The sequence below is a fragment of the Cervus canadensis genome, chromosome 29, assembly GCF_019320065.1.
Source record: "Cervus canadensis isolate Bull #8, Minnesota chromosome 29, ASM1932006v1, whole genome shotgun sequence".
Lineage (NCBI taxonomy): Eukaryota > Metazoa > Chordata > Mammalia > Artiodactyla > Cervidae > Cervus > Cervus canadensis.
Genome location: NC_057414.1, coordinates 11,113,726 through 11,130,725, shown reverse-complemented (window position 1 = coordinate 11,130,725; position 17,000 = coordinate 11,113,726). Strand labels below are relative to the sequence as shown.

At 41.1% G+C, this 17,000-nt stretch overlaps 1 pseudogene; it reads right to left on the bottom strand.

Moving 5' to 3' along the window:
* Nucleotides 1-7,883: 7,883 nt before the first annotated feature.
* LOC122431562 lies at nt 7,884-7,982 on the bottom strand (annotated as a pseudogene).
* Between the last annotated feature and the right edge of the window lie 9,018 nt (nt 7,983-17,000).

Sequence of the window (17,000 nt, the reverse complement as noted above, 5' to 3'; positions counted from 1 at the left end):
TGTTGTGATCCACACAGTCAATAAATGTGCTTTGGTGTAGTCAATGAAGCAGAAGATGTTTTTCTGGAATTCTCTAGTCTTTTCTAAGATCCAATAAATATTGGCAATTTGATCTCAGGTTGCTCTGCCTTTTCTAAATCCAGTTTGAACGTCTGGAAGCTCTCAATTCACATACTGTTGAAGCCTAGCTTGATGGATTTTGAGCTTTACCTTGCTACCATGTGAAATGAGTGCAATTGTGTGGTAGTTTGAATACTCTTTGGCATTGCCCTTCTTTGGGACTGGAATGAAAAGTGACATTTTCCAGTCCTGTGGCCACTGCTGAGTTTTCCAAATTTGCTGACATATTGACTGTATCACATTAACAGTACCATCTTTTAGAATTTGAAAGAGCTCAGCTAGAATTCCATCATCTCCACCATCTTTGTTGATAGTGAAGCTTCCTAAGGCCCACTTGACTTTGCATTCCAGGATGTCTGACTCTAGGTGAGTGATCACACCATCATAGTTACTGAGTCATTAAGAAAATTTTTGAATAATTCTTCTGTGTATTCTTGCTACCTCTCCTTAATATCTTCTGCTTGTTTTAGGTCCATACAATTTCTGTCCTTTATTATGCCCATTTTTGCATGAAATATTCCCTTGTTATTTCTAATTTTCTTGAAGAGATCTCTAGTCTATCCTGCTCTATTATTTTTCTCTATTTCTTTGCATTTTTCACTTAAAATGGATTTCTCATCTCTCCTTGCTATTTTCTGGTACTATGCATTCAGATGGATATATCTCCTTTGCCTTTCATTTCTCTTTTTTCTCAGCTATTTTTAAGGCCTCCTCAACCAATTTGCCTTTTAGCATTTCTTTTCTTGGGGATGGTTTTGATCACCACCTCCTGTACAAAGTTACAAACCTCTGTCCATAGTTCTTCAAGGACATTATCTATCAGATCTATTCCCTTGAATCTATTTGTCACTTCCACTGTATAATCATGGGTCTTCCCTGATAGCTCAGTTGGTAAGTAATCTGTCTGCAATGCAAGAGACCCAGTTCAATTCCTGGGTCCAGAAGATCCACTGGAGAAGGGATAGGCTATCTACTCCAGTATTCTTGGGCTTCCCTTATGGTTCAGCTGGTAATGAATCTACCTGCAATGTGAAAGACCTGGGCTTGATCTCTGGGTTGGGAAGATACCCTGGAGATGTGAAAAGCTCTGTAATCCATTATTCTAGACTGAACAATTCCATTGACTGTAATGTCCATGGTCTCAAAAAATCGGGCACGACTGAGTGACTTTCACTTTCACTGTATAATCATAAGCAATTTGATTTAGTTCATACCTGAATGGTCTAGTAGTTTTCCCTACATTCTTCAGTTTGAGTCTGAAGTTGGCAATAAGTTCATGATCTGGCTACAGTCATCTCCCAGACTCATTTTTGCTGGCTATATAGAGCTTCTCCATGTTTGACTACAAGGAATATAATCAATATGATTTTGGTATTGACCATCTGGTGATATCCATCTGTAGATTCTTCTCTTGGGTTAATGGCAAGGGTGTTTGCTATGACAGGTATGTTCTTTTCACAAGATTCTATTAACCTTTGCCTGCTTCATTTTGCAAGGCCAAACTTGCCTGTTACTCCAGGTTTCTCTTGACTTCCTACATTTTCACTCTAGTCCCCTATGATGAAAAGGTCATCTTTTTTGGGGGTTAGTTCTAGAAGGTAACATAGATCTTCATAGAACCATTCAACTTCAGCCTTCTGCATTAGTGGTTGGGGCATCAGTTCAGTTCCGTCACTCAGTCGTGTCTGACTCTTTGTGACCTCGTGGATTGCAGCATGCCAGGTTTCTCTGTTCATCAGCAACCCCTGGAGCTTGCTCAAACTCATGTCCATCACTGGACATGTCCATGGTTGGGACATAGACTTGGATTATTTTGATGTTGAATGGTTTGCCTTGGAAAGGAGCTGAGATCATTCTGTCATTTTTGAGACTACACTCAAGTACTGCATTTCAGACTCTTTTGTTGAGTAGGAGAGCTACTACATTTCTTCAAAGAGATTCTTGCCCTCAGTAGTAGATATAATGGTCATCTGAATTAAATTTGACCATTCCTGTCATAGCTGAAAGGATGAGAAGGACCCCTCCAATTGTCGAACCACATAAATGTTGGAAAATGCTGTGATGTTAGTGGAAATGTGGAAATTTCTAAATTCAAGGTGGGGATGTTCCTCTGGGATCACAGTTACAATGAGATCCACAAGCAGAATGTTTTAAAGTTGAAACGCATTTTATGAAAATTACTCGAGGCCCAATATGCAAGCTACAAAATTGGTCAGCCTCCAAGTTGGTCATCCTTGAGTATGTGGGAATCTGGGGGATACTTGAAGAATGCTACTTGCCTGAGCAGTAATCAGCTGAAGGAATTGTTTCCAAGGAAAATCAGACACAGACACAGGTGTAAGTGGCTACATCAAGTTTTATTTAGGATAACGATAATACAGACAAAGATACCCTAGCATTTCGGGTCATCCAACTTTAACAGATTCAGGTGGCAGGGACTCACAACTCAGAAGCAGTGTGTTTGTGGCTGATAATTTCCTATGAGGAGGAATCAGGTCTGTGAAGGATCTTGGCTGAACCAAGCTAATAGATTTTTTGCTGAGGGCAGCCCAGCTGAAGTGGATACTAATAGTGGGCAGTGAGGAAGTTTGATCAGATTTTTGGGGAGACCAGATATCAACAGTGGGATTTCTTGCTGAACTGACTACTGACTTAGAATTATTATTCAAACTGGATTTTACAAGGAAGCCCTCAGATAATTTGAGGAGAAGGATCATGAGCCTGAATAAATTTTGGTGAAACAATGCTTTCCTTGCCTCATTTCTGTAACCCAGTGAGCAGGTGCATCTAGCGGGGACTCAGTAGACATTCTCCCTCAGTTCCACTTGCGGTCTTCTCCTACACTTTCCTCTGGGGACAAATATTTCATTTGCCTAGTCAGTAAACAAAGGCTATTGCAGCCAAAAGGCCGTCACCCACTGCAGCCCCCAAGACAGTGTGCCCTGAGGGCAGTTCAAGGAGCAGATGAAGGTCGGTGTCCTGAGGTGGTTACCAGGCATGTCACATGGATGACCTCAATAAATCCAGACTCTTGCCTCTTTCCATACATTAAAAAAGAAAGGAAGAAAGGAAAAAAGAAAGAGAGAGAAATTCCCTGATGGTCCAGTGGTTAAGAATCCACTAGTCAATGCAAGGGATACAGGTTGGGTCCCTGGTCTGGGACGGTCCCACAGGTTGTGCAGCAACTAAGCCCAGGCCCCACAAGCACCAGACTGGAGCCTGGGAGCCTGACTACTGAAGCGCACACACCCTGGGCCATGCTCTGCAATGAGAGAAACCACCAAAATGAGAAACCAATGCATTTCTACTAGAAAGTGGCCCCTCCTCGTCACAACAGGAGAAAAGCTGTGCTTAGCCAGGAAGACCCAGCACAGCCAAAATAAGAAAATTTTAAAAATTAGAGAAATAAATAAATAAAATTTAAAATGCATGAAAATTAGTGAGATGTATCACTTTTATCATGTGCAATAATCTTTTGATATTTTCTGATTTTTTTTAATACCAAATTATCTTGTCTACTGTGGCTCTCCTTATAACCTTTTTTTTTTTTTTTTTTCTCCTTATAACTTTTGAACAGTTCCTTAGAGCTATCTGAGAAGCCACCTTTCTGGCTATAATCTGTAGTCACCAAATAAAACATACGTCTCACGTGTTAGGCTGCGTATTTCTCATTTGATATGCTCTTCCGAGTCTTTTCCCAATGCACATGTCCTGGCCCCACTCACCTGAGTTCCATGAGTTAGATGGAAACTGTCAAGGAAAACATTAGCCACCCCCTGAAAGTAGAGGGATATTTTATTTGGCGGCAATGTTTAGGACCCAAGCCCAAGAGACAGAATCTCAGCAGTTCTGGGAAAACTGCTCCAAGAAGGCAAGAGGGGGGCTCAAATGATAAAGTTTGTAAAAAGGAGAAGGTAGTCTGAACATCAAAGATTGTTGTTTTTCAGTCACTCAGTCTGACTTTGCAATTCCATGGGCTGCGGAAACAAAAATCAGACATCAAGTGAGGAGTTTAGCATGCTACATATGGGAAGATGCAAGCCTCTGGGCTCATTGAATTCATTCCTTTCATATGCACCTCAGCTCCCTGGGGCCAAATCCTATTTCCTTGTTCATCTTATCGAGTGGTAGATGCACCAGATGGCTGCTTCTTTCACCCCCTGAACTCCTCAGCAATCACCCTTGCAAGTGGTGACATGTTGGGTTGGAGGTATGGGAGCCCTCATTTGGACTCCAGAAACCTCTGATGACTGTGTCATTTCTTGTTTATTGAAATGGCAAGAGATGTTCTCATTTCACAAAACTTTCTGTGCATTCTACTCAATATTATTGTTAACCTAAAGCTGTTCTAAAATATAATATTTACTCTCAAAACTATCCTTGCAAGACTTTTGGCTCAAAATTTTATTGATCTACATATTTTTTTTTTAAAGAAACAATTCTTGTTCATTTGTGGTTAAAAGCAGTTATTAAATCTCATTTGTTTTTTTGAGTCTTCTAAGCAAGTACAATATTTTTAAATTAACCACATGCCTTCTTAAAAATACTATATTGCCTCAATAACCTTTAGAGTAATTTGTATACAAACCACTGTGCAAATATTTATACTCAGTGATATTACCAGAAGACACTATTTTTAAAATATTTACTTATTTAATTATTTGGCTGCCCTGGGTCTTAGTCATGCACCCAGGATCTTTGATCTTCCTTGTGACCCTGTGTGTGGGTATTGTGTGTGTGTATGTCTCTGTGTGTATGTGTTCATTTGATTCCAACTCTTTGTGACCCCACGGACTGTATGTAGCCCACCAGGCTCCTCTGTCCATGGTTTTCCAGGCAAGAACACTGGAGTAGGGTGCCATTTCCTTCTCCAGGGGTTCTTCCCAATCCAGGCATAGAACCCACATCTTCCGTGTTCCTGCATTGGCAGGCAGATTCTTTGCCACTGGGCCACCTGGAAAATATGAGGGATCATTTAGTTGTGGCATGCAAACACTTAGTTGCAGGATATGGGATCTATTTCCCTGACCAGGGATTGAGCCAGGGACCACTGCGTTGGGAGCATTGAGTCATACCCACTGGATCACCAGGGAAGTTTCAGAACAGCAAGGTTTATTGAAAATTCTGAAGTATACAGTCCTGATAACAAAACTGATTTTTTTTTAAATTTTTTATTAGTTGGAGGCTAATTACTTCACAACATTTCAGTGGGTTTTGTCATACATTGATATAAGTCAGCCATAGAATTACACGTATTCCCCATCCCAACCCCCCCTCCCACCTCCCTCTCCACCCGATTCCTCTGGGTCTTCCCAGTGCACCAGGCCCGAGCACTTGTCTCATGCATCCCACCTGGGCTGGTGATCTGTTTCACCATAGATAATATACATGCTGTTCTTTCAAAACATCCCACCCTCACCTTCTCCCACAGAGTTCAAAAGTCTGTTCTGTACTTCTGTGTCTCTTTTTCTGTTTTGCATATAGGGTTATCGTTACCATCTTTCTAAATTCCATATATATGTGTTAGTATGCTGTAATTTCTTTATCTTTCTGGCTTACTTCACTCTGTATAATGGGCTCCAGTTTCATCCATCTCATTAGAACTGATTCAAATGAATTCTTTTTAATGGCTGAGTAATATTCCATGGTGTATATGTACCACAGTTCCTTTATCCATTCGTCTGCTGATGGGCATCTAGGTTGCTTCCATGTCCTGGCTATTATAAACAGTGCTGCGATGAACATTGGGGTGCACGTGTCTCTTTCAGATCTGGTTTCCTCAGTGTGTATGCCCAGAAGTGGGATTGCTGGGTCATATGGCAGTTCTATTTCCAGTTTTTTAAGGAATCTCCACACTGTTTTCCATAGTGGCTGTACTAGTTTGCATTCCCACCAACAGTGTAAGAGGGTTCCCTTTTCTCCACACCCTCTCCAGCATTTATTGCTTGTAGACTTTTGGATAGCAGCCATCCTGACTGGCGTGTAATGGTACCTCATTGTGGTTTTGATTTGCATTTCTCTAATAATGAGTGATGTTGAGCATCTTTTCATGTGTTCGTTAGCCATCTGTATGTCTTCTTTGGAGAAATGTCTGTTAGTTCTTTGGCCCATTTTTTGATTGGGTCATTTATTTTTCTGGAATTGAGCTGTAGGAGTTGCTTGTATATTTTTGAGATTAATCCTTTGTCTGTTTCTTCATTTGCTATTATTCTCTCCCAATCTGAGGGCTGTCTTTTCACCTTACTTATAGTTTCCTTTGTAGTGCAAAAGCTTTTAAGTTTCATTAGGTCCCATTTGTTTAGTTTTGCTTTTATTTCCAATATTCTGGGAGGTGGCTCATAGAGGATCTTGCTGTGATTTATGTCGCAGAGTGTTTTGCCTATGTTGTCCTCTAGGAGTTTTATAGTTTCTGGTCTTACATTTAGATCTTTAATCCATTTTGAGTTTATTTTTGTGTACGGTGTTAGAAAGTGTTCTAGTTTCATTCTTTTACAAGTGGTTGACCAGTTTTCCCAGCACCACTTGTTAAAGAGGTTGTCTTTTTTCCATTGTATATCCTTGCCTCTTTTGTCAAAGATAAGGTGTCCATAGGTCCGTGGATTTATCTCTGGGCTTTCTATTCTGTTCCATTGATCTATATTTCTGTCTTACAAAACTGATTTTTATTCTAAGGTGCTGTGGCCAGCACAGCAGGTAGGGATTGAAAGTGGTCGATGCACAGTTTGGGAAAAAGAAATTAGAGACAGAATTAAAATTTCAAAGATGGAACTAAGGGACTCAAGACCTCTTGGATCAAGAGCCCTGTTCTTCGAAGCCACATCACCTTTACTTAGTGTCTTGGCATGAAGAAAGTATCTGTTGTACTATGATAAAACCGGTCTTGTGTCCCTGGTCACATCCCCCATTTTATTGATTACTTTGGACCATCTTTGTTATTATTTTATACAAGGGGTTCACCCAACTGGAGTTCATAGACCCACATATGCTTTGGAAAAACATCTTGGTGTGTGCACAAGCAGCGTTCTGAAATTTCACTGACCTGGCATCCCAAGGTCCACACTAAGCTATTCCTTAGCTTAGCAGGGCATGACGAACCAAACTAATCAACCTGATGTACTTTTGTTTAGATTATAACGTTTTGCTATATTTTGCTTTTATTCTTTTCCCATGGGGTTTTTCTCGTGGCTTAGCCAGAGCAACAGGCGGCTGACTATTAACCCCTGTGCTCTGGTGTGATCTAAGGGCAGCTGGCCTAGAGACCTGAGGCTCAGAATGTCTATCACTGAAGATGAATCCAGTCTCTCCCACTCCCTCCTACCCCCAGCTTCCCCTGCACTGCCAAATGGAACAGCCTGGATGAATCCTAATTCATTGGTGACTACTTATAATATGCGGGTCCAATTTCACTACCTAGGTTTTGCTTTCCTCTCTTGTAAGCAACAAGAGTTAAGTTCAAGGGATGAAGACTCATGTTATTCATGAGGAGGGAAAAGATTGTTAAAAAAAAAAAAAAAAATGGAGTGCTTACATAATAATGAGCTCTTACTCAACAACCCCAAAGCCAAGCCCTCAACAGGCAATATCTCAATTTGTGAAAGTCACAAAGTCAAGTCCAACACTTTGTGACCCCATGGACTATACATACAGTCCATGGAATTCTCCAGGATACTGGAATGGGTAGCCCTTCCCTTCTCCAGGGGATCTTTCCAACCCAGGGACCTCCTGCATTACTTCTTTACCAGTTGAGCCACCAGGGAAGCCCCCAAAATATGGAATGCTTCATGAATTTGTGTGTCATCCTTGCACAGATAAACTTCTCTGTATTGTTTCAATTTTAGTATATGTTGTGCCCAATTGAGCACAGATATCTCATTGGATCCTACAAAAAATTAGTATCACACAGTTAGTATCACAATTAGTAAGTTGTGTTCTTACATGTGAAAAGGGTTGAGTTTTGAGAATTAATCATACTGCTTGATGTCATAGTGAGGCAGGGAACTACTGTACTGCACATGGAACTCAGTTCAATGTTATGTGGCAGCCTGGATGGAAGGGAAATGTGGATGAGAATGTACACATATGTAAGTACAGAAGAGTCCCTTCATCCATACTTCCATGAACTGGGAATAAAACTCCAGTCACAGAAGATCTAATTTAAGACTAGATTTAGTGTTTCTAAATGACTGTCTCACAGTCCATTCACACACAAAAAGTCATAAGTGGATTTATTTCTTTCTGCCAAATCTAAATGCATATTTTTATTGAGATGTGAGCTAAAGCCTATGGTCTGCAACAAGAGAAGCCACCTAAATGGGAAGCCGGCACACTGCAGTGAAGAGAGCCCTACTGGCACAAACTAGAGGAAGCCCCCGCTCAGCAGTGAAGACCAAGTGCAGAGGTTCTTGAACTCTCAGTCCTGGATTCCTTCCTAGTTATTCTGCCCCCTCTCTCCAGGAGTGGGGCCCACTGGTTCCCCTGGGGGCACAGGCCCTGGAGGTGAGGGGTGCATAGCAGCTCCAGGACCCCTGCAGCCCCCCACCCCTCTTGCACATCCTCCAAGGGGGACTCTGGGCTGAGCAGAGCCTCACCCCCGCTTTCCCAGATGTGCCAGGCACACGAGCCACTCTGAGGCCTCAGGGAAAATCTCCCTCTCTGGACAAAACCACGCTGGGCTGTCAGAGTTTCAGTGCCTATGGAGGCGGGGAGAGAACACAGAGCACAGTGTTGCCCCCTCAAAGGTCTGCAGGCTCCCTTCCTGCCCTGAAGGAAGGTCCCAGCGGGCAGCCACCCCTTGAGTCCAGGGCTGAGTCTCCTGGGGCCCCACACCACTGTGGGCAGATTGGTCTTGGTGGACAGGAGATCACCTCCCTCCTGGACCCAGCCCCTTCAAAAGCTGCTGGGATTGCTTGTTACCACAGCAGTTTCTGCACCCTGGGGAATTTTGTGAGCTCCTGGAGAACCATGGTTTTTAATCCCCTAAACTTCCTCCTGGTCCCTGGGCCTTGGCTACTCCTGGGGATTTCCCAGAGCTAATGGACCAGAAGACTTTTCCTCAGACCCTCTTGAGATCCAGTCCTTGGGAAAAGGGAGGTCTCTCCTACCACCAGCCCCTGGAAGCAGGTGTCTGAGACCCTGCAGCTGAAAGAGCTGGGTCCCCAGTCCCCTGGCTCATCCTACTTGCTGCTCTGTTCTGTCCAGGGGGCTTCAGAGAAGTGGGCCTCTCCAAGGTTTGCTGCAGGAGACGTGACGCTCCTCACTGCCACTGAGCCTAGAGCTGGAATTGTCGGAGCCAGGGTCTCTCAGGTACCTGGTTGGGGGAACCAGGAAGATGCCTACCTTCCTGTTGAACTTGGGATCTTCCTGACCCAAGGATCGAACCCAGTCTCCCGCATTGCAGGCAGATTCTTTGTCTTATGAGCCCCCAGGGAAGCTTTACGGACACCATTTTTCACTTGAAAGGCTGACATGGTTTTTCAGTCTTCAATATTTTGGTAATGTTTTCTCAAAAACAACTGAAGGGAGACTACTGCCACAAGGAACACTACTGATGGAATTTTTTTTTAAACCAAGGATAATTTGAGCTTTGAAGCAAAAATTGAGATTTTGAAAAACGTGCATCTGCCACTGTGACCATGATAGCGTTCCAGTCTTTACAGACTTTCATGATGAGACAGAGTGATATTGTTGAATACAAATGTTTAAAAAATCTGCATAATTCAGGGAATCAGCATTTTGCAATTAACAAATGATTAATGCTACAAAATTATACATCATAAAAGATTCACTCAAATTTTAAGCTAAACCAAAGGATTTCAATGTAACAAAGTGTGAAAGCATGAAAATATATTTGTTATAGTATGAACTGGGAAGAGTATTTTAGCCAGCAGAGTGCTCAGTACCTTAAGATACCAGTACAGATTCCACACTGTAACTAATCTTTATGAAACCACCGTTTGCTGAGTTGTGGAACAGAATCAAACAACAGGCACAGCCATCTGAAAGGCTATCAGAACACTCCTCTTTCCAGTTACACACCTGCATGAAGCTACATCTTAACACACTTCAACCAAAACAATGTGTTGCAGCAGACTGAACGCAGACACAAATAAGAGGATACAGATGTCTTGTACTAGACAGACAGTAATGAAATGTGCAAATATGTACAAAAATACCACTCTTCTAATTCTTTTTTAGAAAAAATATTTTTTCACAGAAATATTTTACGTATGCTAAAATATAATGAACTGATGAATTTTAGGTGGAATAATAAATATTTACATTTTTTTTCCTCAGCTTTGATGGCTAATATGGCAAATACCAACAGACTATGACTCATGTAAATGAAAGTTCTTCAGGGTCCCCCATAACTTTAGTGTCAAGGGGCTTGGGGAACTGCTGAACCAAAACAATCTGTCTCCCCTCAAGAGGAACCAGAGTGAATTTCCTGACACAGTCAAGGCCTACACAAAGCTTTAATAAAGAGAAGATGCCCAAACAGAAGAAATTATAGGCAAAAGTTTCACAGTCTGATAGACTGAAAACCTCCAATCAAACCTCAAGCTTCCTGTCAGAAGAACCTTTGTAAAAGTTAAATTTTGATTATTCTAAAAACAGTACAGAAATCTCCAGATGATTCCCCATAGCCTCCCTTAAACCAGCACTTAAAAAAAATTAATTTTCTGGCATTTACCATTCTAAAGCCTTCCCTAATACACTAGTCATGCTTAACTGCAAAACATTCTCACTAACCTCTGGATTACTGTACACAGTACATTGCTCCCCATACCCAGAAGTTCTCTCTTCTATTCACATGGTCAAGTCTTATTTGTCTTCAAGATTCAGCTCACAAATCACTTATCCATGAAGCCTTCTTACTCACAGCCACCCCACTGCCTACTCTGTGCCTAGGCCAGGACAAGATGACCCTCTTCTGTACTTCTATAATCACCAAAAATACATAATCATTCATTCACCCAGGTACTGTGCTAAACCGTGAAGACAAAGCAATATATAAGATGGCTCTCTGCTTACATCGATTGTCTAACGGGGAAGAAAGAAAATGAACATATTGGGTTGGCCCAAAAGTTCGTTCAGGTTTTCCATAACAGCTATAGAAAAATAGAAAAACCCAAATGAACTTCTCGGCCAACCCAGCACAAATGAAGAAACAAGATAATTACAAACTGGGATAAGTGAGTGAAGGATGGGGCGAGTGGGAAGGGCAGCACTCTGAAGCATCACCATGTAAGCAAAAGCCTGAAAATGAGAATGTGGTTGCTCTTCTCAGAACTCAGAATATTTCAGGTCGGTTATCATAGCTTGAGAAGCTCAGGCACGAGAGAGAGAGAAGAGAGTTAAAAGATTTGGTTGGGGAGGTAAGCAGGAGTGAGATCATCATAGTGCCTTTATAGATCATGATAAGCAGTTTAAGTTTTATTTCAGGAACACAGAGTAAACACCGAAAGGTTTTAAGCTGCACTGTGGCATTATGTGTATTAAGATGATGCTAGTGTCTGAATGGAGAACAGATAATAGGGGGATAAGAGTATGAGTGGGGAGACTAATCACCAGACAAGAAGACACAGTGGCTAAACGGACAGGTCACACCGCAAAGAGCAATGTAGACACTGAGGGTTTATGTTGAGATAAGTCAATAGGATTTACTTATGAATTAGATGTGGGGTGGGGGAAGGGGAAACATGAATTAAGCTTCACTTCTAGGTTTTTTACTTAAGCAACTAAGAGGACAGCTGTAACTTTGCTGAGATGGGATGGAGGCTTAGGGGGGAAAAATCTAGAAATACATTTGACAAATACAAATTATATATGAATCAAATTATACCTGACATATTATATATGAATGTATGCTAGACATCTGAGTAAAAACGTCAAACAGGCAGCTGATTCTACAAATCTGGAGTTCAGAAAAAAAGGCTGGGACTGGATATGCGTGTGTAGTCATCACTATGTAGATGGTATACAAAGCCTTGTCACTGGGTGAGATGAGTATAGGGGGAGGAAATTATATGTTAGTGTTTCTCATCAGAGATAATGTTACCTGGCATATATTTTGGAACTCTGTAAGGGCATTTAGTGGGCAGGAGTCCGGGTTACCCAGCAATACGTACGAAGTCCTACATAACTAAGACCTGCAATCTCCCAACTTTCTAACATTTTCCTAGGCATTTATAAGGTGATCCGTGCAAAATCATCAACCAAACCATGCAGACTTGAGCTGCCTGATAAACACAGCCATTATTTTTACGTAGTTTGTAAACTGGGTTTTGGTATAAGACGTTGTTTGGAAAAAGCTTTAGGGCAAAAACATTTGAAAATCACAATGGATGATTTTAAAGTCCCTTCCACTCTAATATTCCACGATTCAAATAACCTTGCTGGACTGCATGAAGCACAAGCTGGAATCAAGATTGCTGGGAGAAATATCAATAACCTCAGATATGCAGATGACACCACTCTTATGGCAGGAAGTGAAGGACTAAAGAGCCTCTTGATGAAAGTGAAAGAGGAGAGTGAAAAAGCTTAAAACTTAACATTCAGTAAACTAAGATCATGGCATCTGGTCCCATAACTTCATGGCAAGTAGATGGGGAAACAGTGGAAACAGTGGCTGACTTTTTTTGGGCTCCAAAATCACTGCAGATGGTGACTGCAGCCATAAAATTAAAAGACGCTTACTCCTTGGAAAGAAAGTTATGACCAACCTAGACAGCATATTAAAAAGCAGAGACATTACTTTACCAACAAAGGTCCGTCTAGTTAAGGCTATGGTTTTTCCAGCAGTCATGTATGGATGTGAGAGTTGGACTGGAAAGAAAGCTGAGTGCAGAAGAACTGATGCTTGTGAACTGTGGTGTTGGAGAAGACTCTTGAGAGTCCCTTGGACTGCAAGGAGATCCAATCAGTCCATCCTAAAGAAGATCAATCCTGAGTGTTCACTGGAAGGACTGTTGCTGAAGCTGAAACTCCAATACTTTGGCCACCTGATGCAAAGAGCTGACTCATTTGAAAAGACCCTGTTTCGGGGAAAGATTGAAGGCGGGAGGAGAAGGGGATGACAGAGGACAGAGAATGAAAGGGCTGGATGGCATCACTGACTCAACGGACCTGAGTTTGAGTAAACTCCGGGAGTTGGTAATAGACAGGCAGGCCAGGCATGCTGCAGTCCATGAGATCGCAAAAAGCTGGACATGACTGAGTGACTGAACTGAACTGATCAAAGTTTATTAGTGAATAATATAACCCAGTCTTTCTTTTTTTTCTCTTTTTTTGCTAAGTTGTTTTGCCAACAGAAGACAGAAAATGCAGAGCCAAGAAAAGGGAACCCAAGAACTACTAAATACTATTAAATGTGTTTCCCCAAAAAGCTTCATACTATGGGGCTCTGAAATCCTGTTTCTTTGAGGTCTTCCAAGAAAGTACATACTTTTGAATTGCTCTCCAGGTATCTGATACAAGTCTGACTCTGTGTCCTTGTAAAGTATGTAGCAAGGAGAGTAAGCAGCAGTTAACTAAAGAGTGGAAATGAATATTATCAGCAATGGAAATTTTATTTGACTTTCATAGTTACTGAAGTACCCATATCCTATTTTACCTCTTCTCATCTTCTACTTTGTCCCCCACCTCCCCATATTTTCCCCTATTCTATTTACTCATAATGCCAGACAGGAAAAATTGAGAAGAGAATGCACAAAGAGGAAGCATGGCACAGAAACTTAAGAGGTCTCAAATCAAAACAGCATGCCCTGGCCGTGTTTCCCCTAATCTTCATTTTCCTTTAAAGAGCACGAAGGAAAGAGACAGCACTCACTGTCTGTAAGTTCCACATAACCAGTGAGTATCTGTTTTCTCTTTACCCCAACTAAGGGTTCATAGACAGGCTATGCCTTTTGTGATACAGATAATACAGAATCAAAGAACCATTGAGTTAGATGAGACCTTAACAGAATGTTCCTTTCATTATAAAAGAAAAGACCCTAAAGCTGAAAAATGTGTTAAAATGTTAAGCCAAATGTCACACACAACCAGTTTTTGGCAAGACCAGCAGTAGATTCCAAATTTCTCAGCTTCCAGTACAATCATCTTTCTAATATATGAGGTTGCTCCCCTGTTTTCTTTCCCTGTGCAATAGGAATATCGCTAATTGGATTCAATATGCTTTTTTTAAAAAGTATTAGTCTCTTTTAAGTATTGAAATTCTGATCATATAAAACAAAACACAGGAACTAAATCTGTCATACAGTCCCCAAAGATAAGTGGGTTTTAAGTTTTATGTTCCCCATTGAGCTATGTCTCAAAGGGGGCTGCCATCACACTATAGGAATCACCCCTGCATGCCAATGAAACTGCATCTCATAGATGAAAACTAACACAGGGGGAAAAGGCTCAATTAATTGCATCCTCTTTGGTTTTGTTAGTTTTGAGATGCTCCCGTTATTAACAAGCCACGTAAGTAAGCCTTTCACGGTTCTGATAATTTCCAACAAGTCCTATTGATGTTTCCATACTTCCCAGTTGCTACAAATATGTGTATCTTGGTGTACACTGAACTTCTAGTATAAAAATAATCTTTCTTAAAATAAGGACCCACTTGCATTCCAGAACACCCACTAACTAGAACACCCACTCTTAGCCCTGAGAAAGGATTCATTTTGGCAACTATTTGCTCAGTAGGAAAGGAAGTTATTAGCTTAGATTGTTTGTAAACAGTCTGCTTTCCTGCTGAGCAGCCTGAGAAAGAACCAACATAGAAAGAACTAAGATACAGATCTGGGGAGCCGGCAAGATCAGAGGGTGGCACTGGGGCAAAGCGAAAGGTGAACAAACAATACTGCCTCATTATTATTACTTTGTTTTAGGAAAGAAACACAGTGCAAATTGCCCACAGTCAAATTTGCTCCCAAATGCAAAAGGGTCAGGGAAAACATTTTCTTCATTATCATTCAAAGGAGGTTAATTTTGGCTTATTAGTTGTCAGGCTGGGGCTACAGAGATGAATATACGGCCCCAGTTCATTAACTACCCTCTTATACCAATTTTCTAGCTTTCTGTGAGAAGGGAGATCTGCTGTTCACAATTCCTCAACCACTCATACAAATCAACTAAATGAACATTTCCTCCCACTTTAGTGTGCTAAAGGAAAAAGTGAGATTATGGGGAGGAGGAGGTGAGAGGGAATTATTCAAGTAGTGAAGGCAAACTTGGAATATTGCTTATTAGAAAAATTTCCCTTTAGCCCTCATGGATCATGAAACAGATTTCAGATGTTTTCTTCAACACCTAAAACTTTTTTTTTTTTTACTGTTACTTCAATAGTTGGTGAGTTATCACTTTATACCTAGATTTTTATGCCAATGGCTACTATCTCCTACTCCCCTCTCCCTCTTCTAAACTGGTCTTGCTGCTTTTTCCCTTAAGTCTTTTCCAGGCTTACAGACTTCACTGATTCCGCAGTGCATCCTCTGCTCTGTCCTAACCTATCTTACCTTTCCAGGCTTCTTTCCTCTTATTCTCCAATAAAAACACCCAGAAAGAGAAAAACATGTTGACAGTACTCTTCAAACCTAAGTAATCTCCTTTCCCCATTTTGCCTTAGTCATCCTTACCCTGAGTGTTTGCAGGTGCTGTATTTCTCCTCTGGAATGTACCTGTGCCTCTCCCCACTGAGAAAGAATGCTTTACCAATCTTTTACCGCTTAATTATACACTGCTTTATAATATTATTCAACTCTGTATGTATCCATCTCTTCTGCTGGAATACAAGGTCCTTATTGGCAGGGACTATTTTATATTACTTTGAATCTCGCTAAAGGACCTGGCTCCGACTAAACACACTAGGCATTTAATAAATATTTAAAAAGCAAAACTGCACTAAGTATCAAGTTGTTTAGTCGCTAGGTCAGGTCTGACTCTTTTGCAACCCCAAAGACTAGAGCCCGCCAGGCTCCTCTGTCCATGGGATTTCCCAGGCAAGAATACTGGAGTGGATTGCCATTTCCTTCTCCAGGGGATCTTTCCAACGCAGGGACCAAACCTGCGTCTCCTGCATTGGCAGGCAGATTCTTTACCCCTGAGCCACCTGGGACGCCGCACTAAGTATCAAGAATCCTCATCAAATTTCCTTCTATGAAAGCTAGTCACTTATCTCCCACGCCTCCTCTCAATATAAAAACTGAATCCAACCAACTATAGCTAAGACGACATAGTTTCTTGCAGTTGCTATGAAATACAAAACAGATTACTGACACCTGAACCAGAAAAACTTGGTCATCTTTTACCTCTGGCTGTAGGACTGAGAGATAATCTACAAATTTCATCATTTGATGCTATTTAAATATCATCCAAAAAAAGTTCATATCATTTGGGGGGATCAAAGTGTCTCTCGAGTCAAAAATGCCATGGACTGCTCCCTTCAAGGATGGTATTAGTTTAGACTGTTTGTAAACAGTGTGCTTTCCCACTGAGTAGCCTGAGAAAGAATGAACAAGGAAAGAACCAACACTATTTCCATCAAAAATCCACTCACCCAAACAATCAAATGGTTCTGGTCCTAAAGAGTATAAGCTCAAAAGGCTTCCTAGTATTTATAAAGCTGACATTTTTCACTTATGAGTACTTAACTGAATTCTACTGAATTTTAATTCCTGTACTGACAACATGCAAGTTCATGTTAAAACAAAAAGGAAAATCCACTTTCTACTTTATTTAGCAATGGAAACAACCATTTGTAGAAAAAAAAAAAATCCCCTCCATATTAAAAGTTCAAAGGTTGCCAGCAGTTGTGATCTAGTTAACATAACTACTTCTGGGAAAACATAGGCCAAGAGTAGAGATAAGAAAAACAAAACAATCATGTGCCCTGG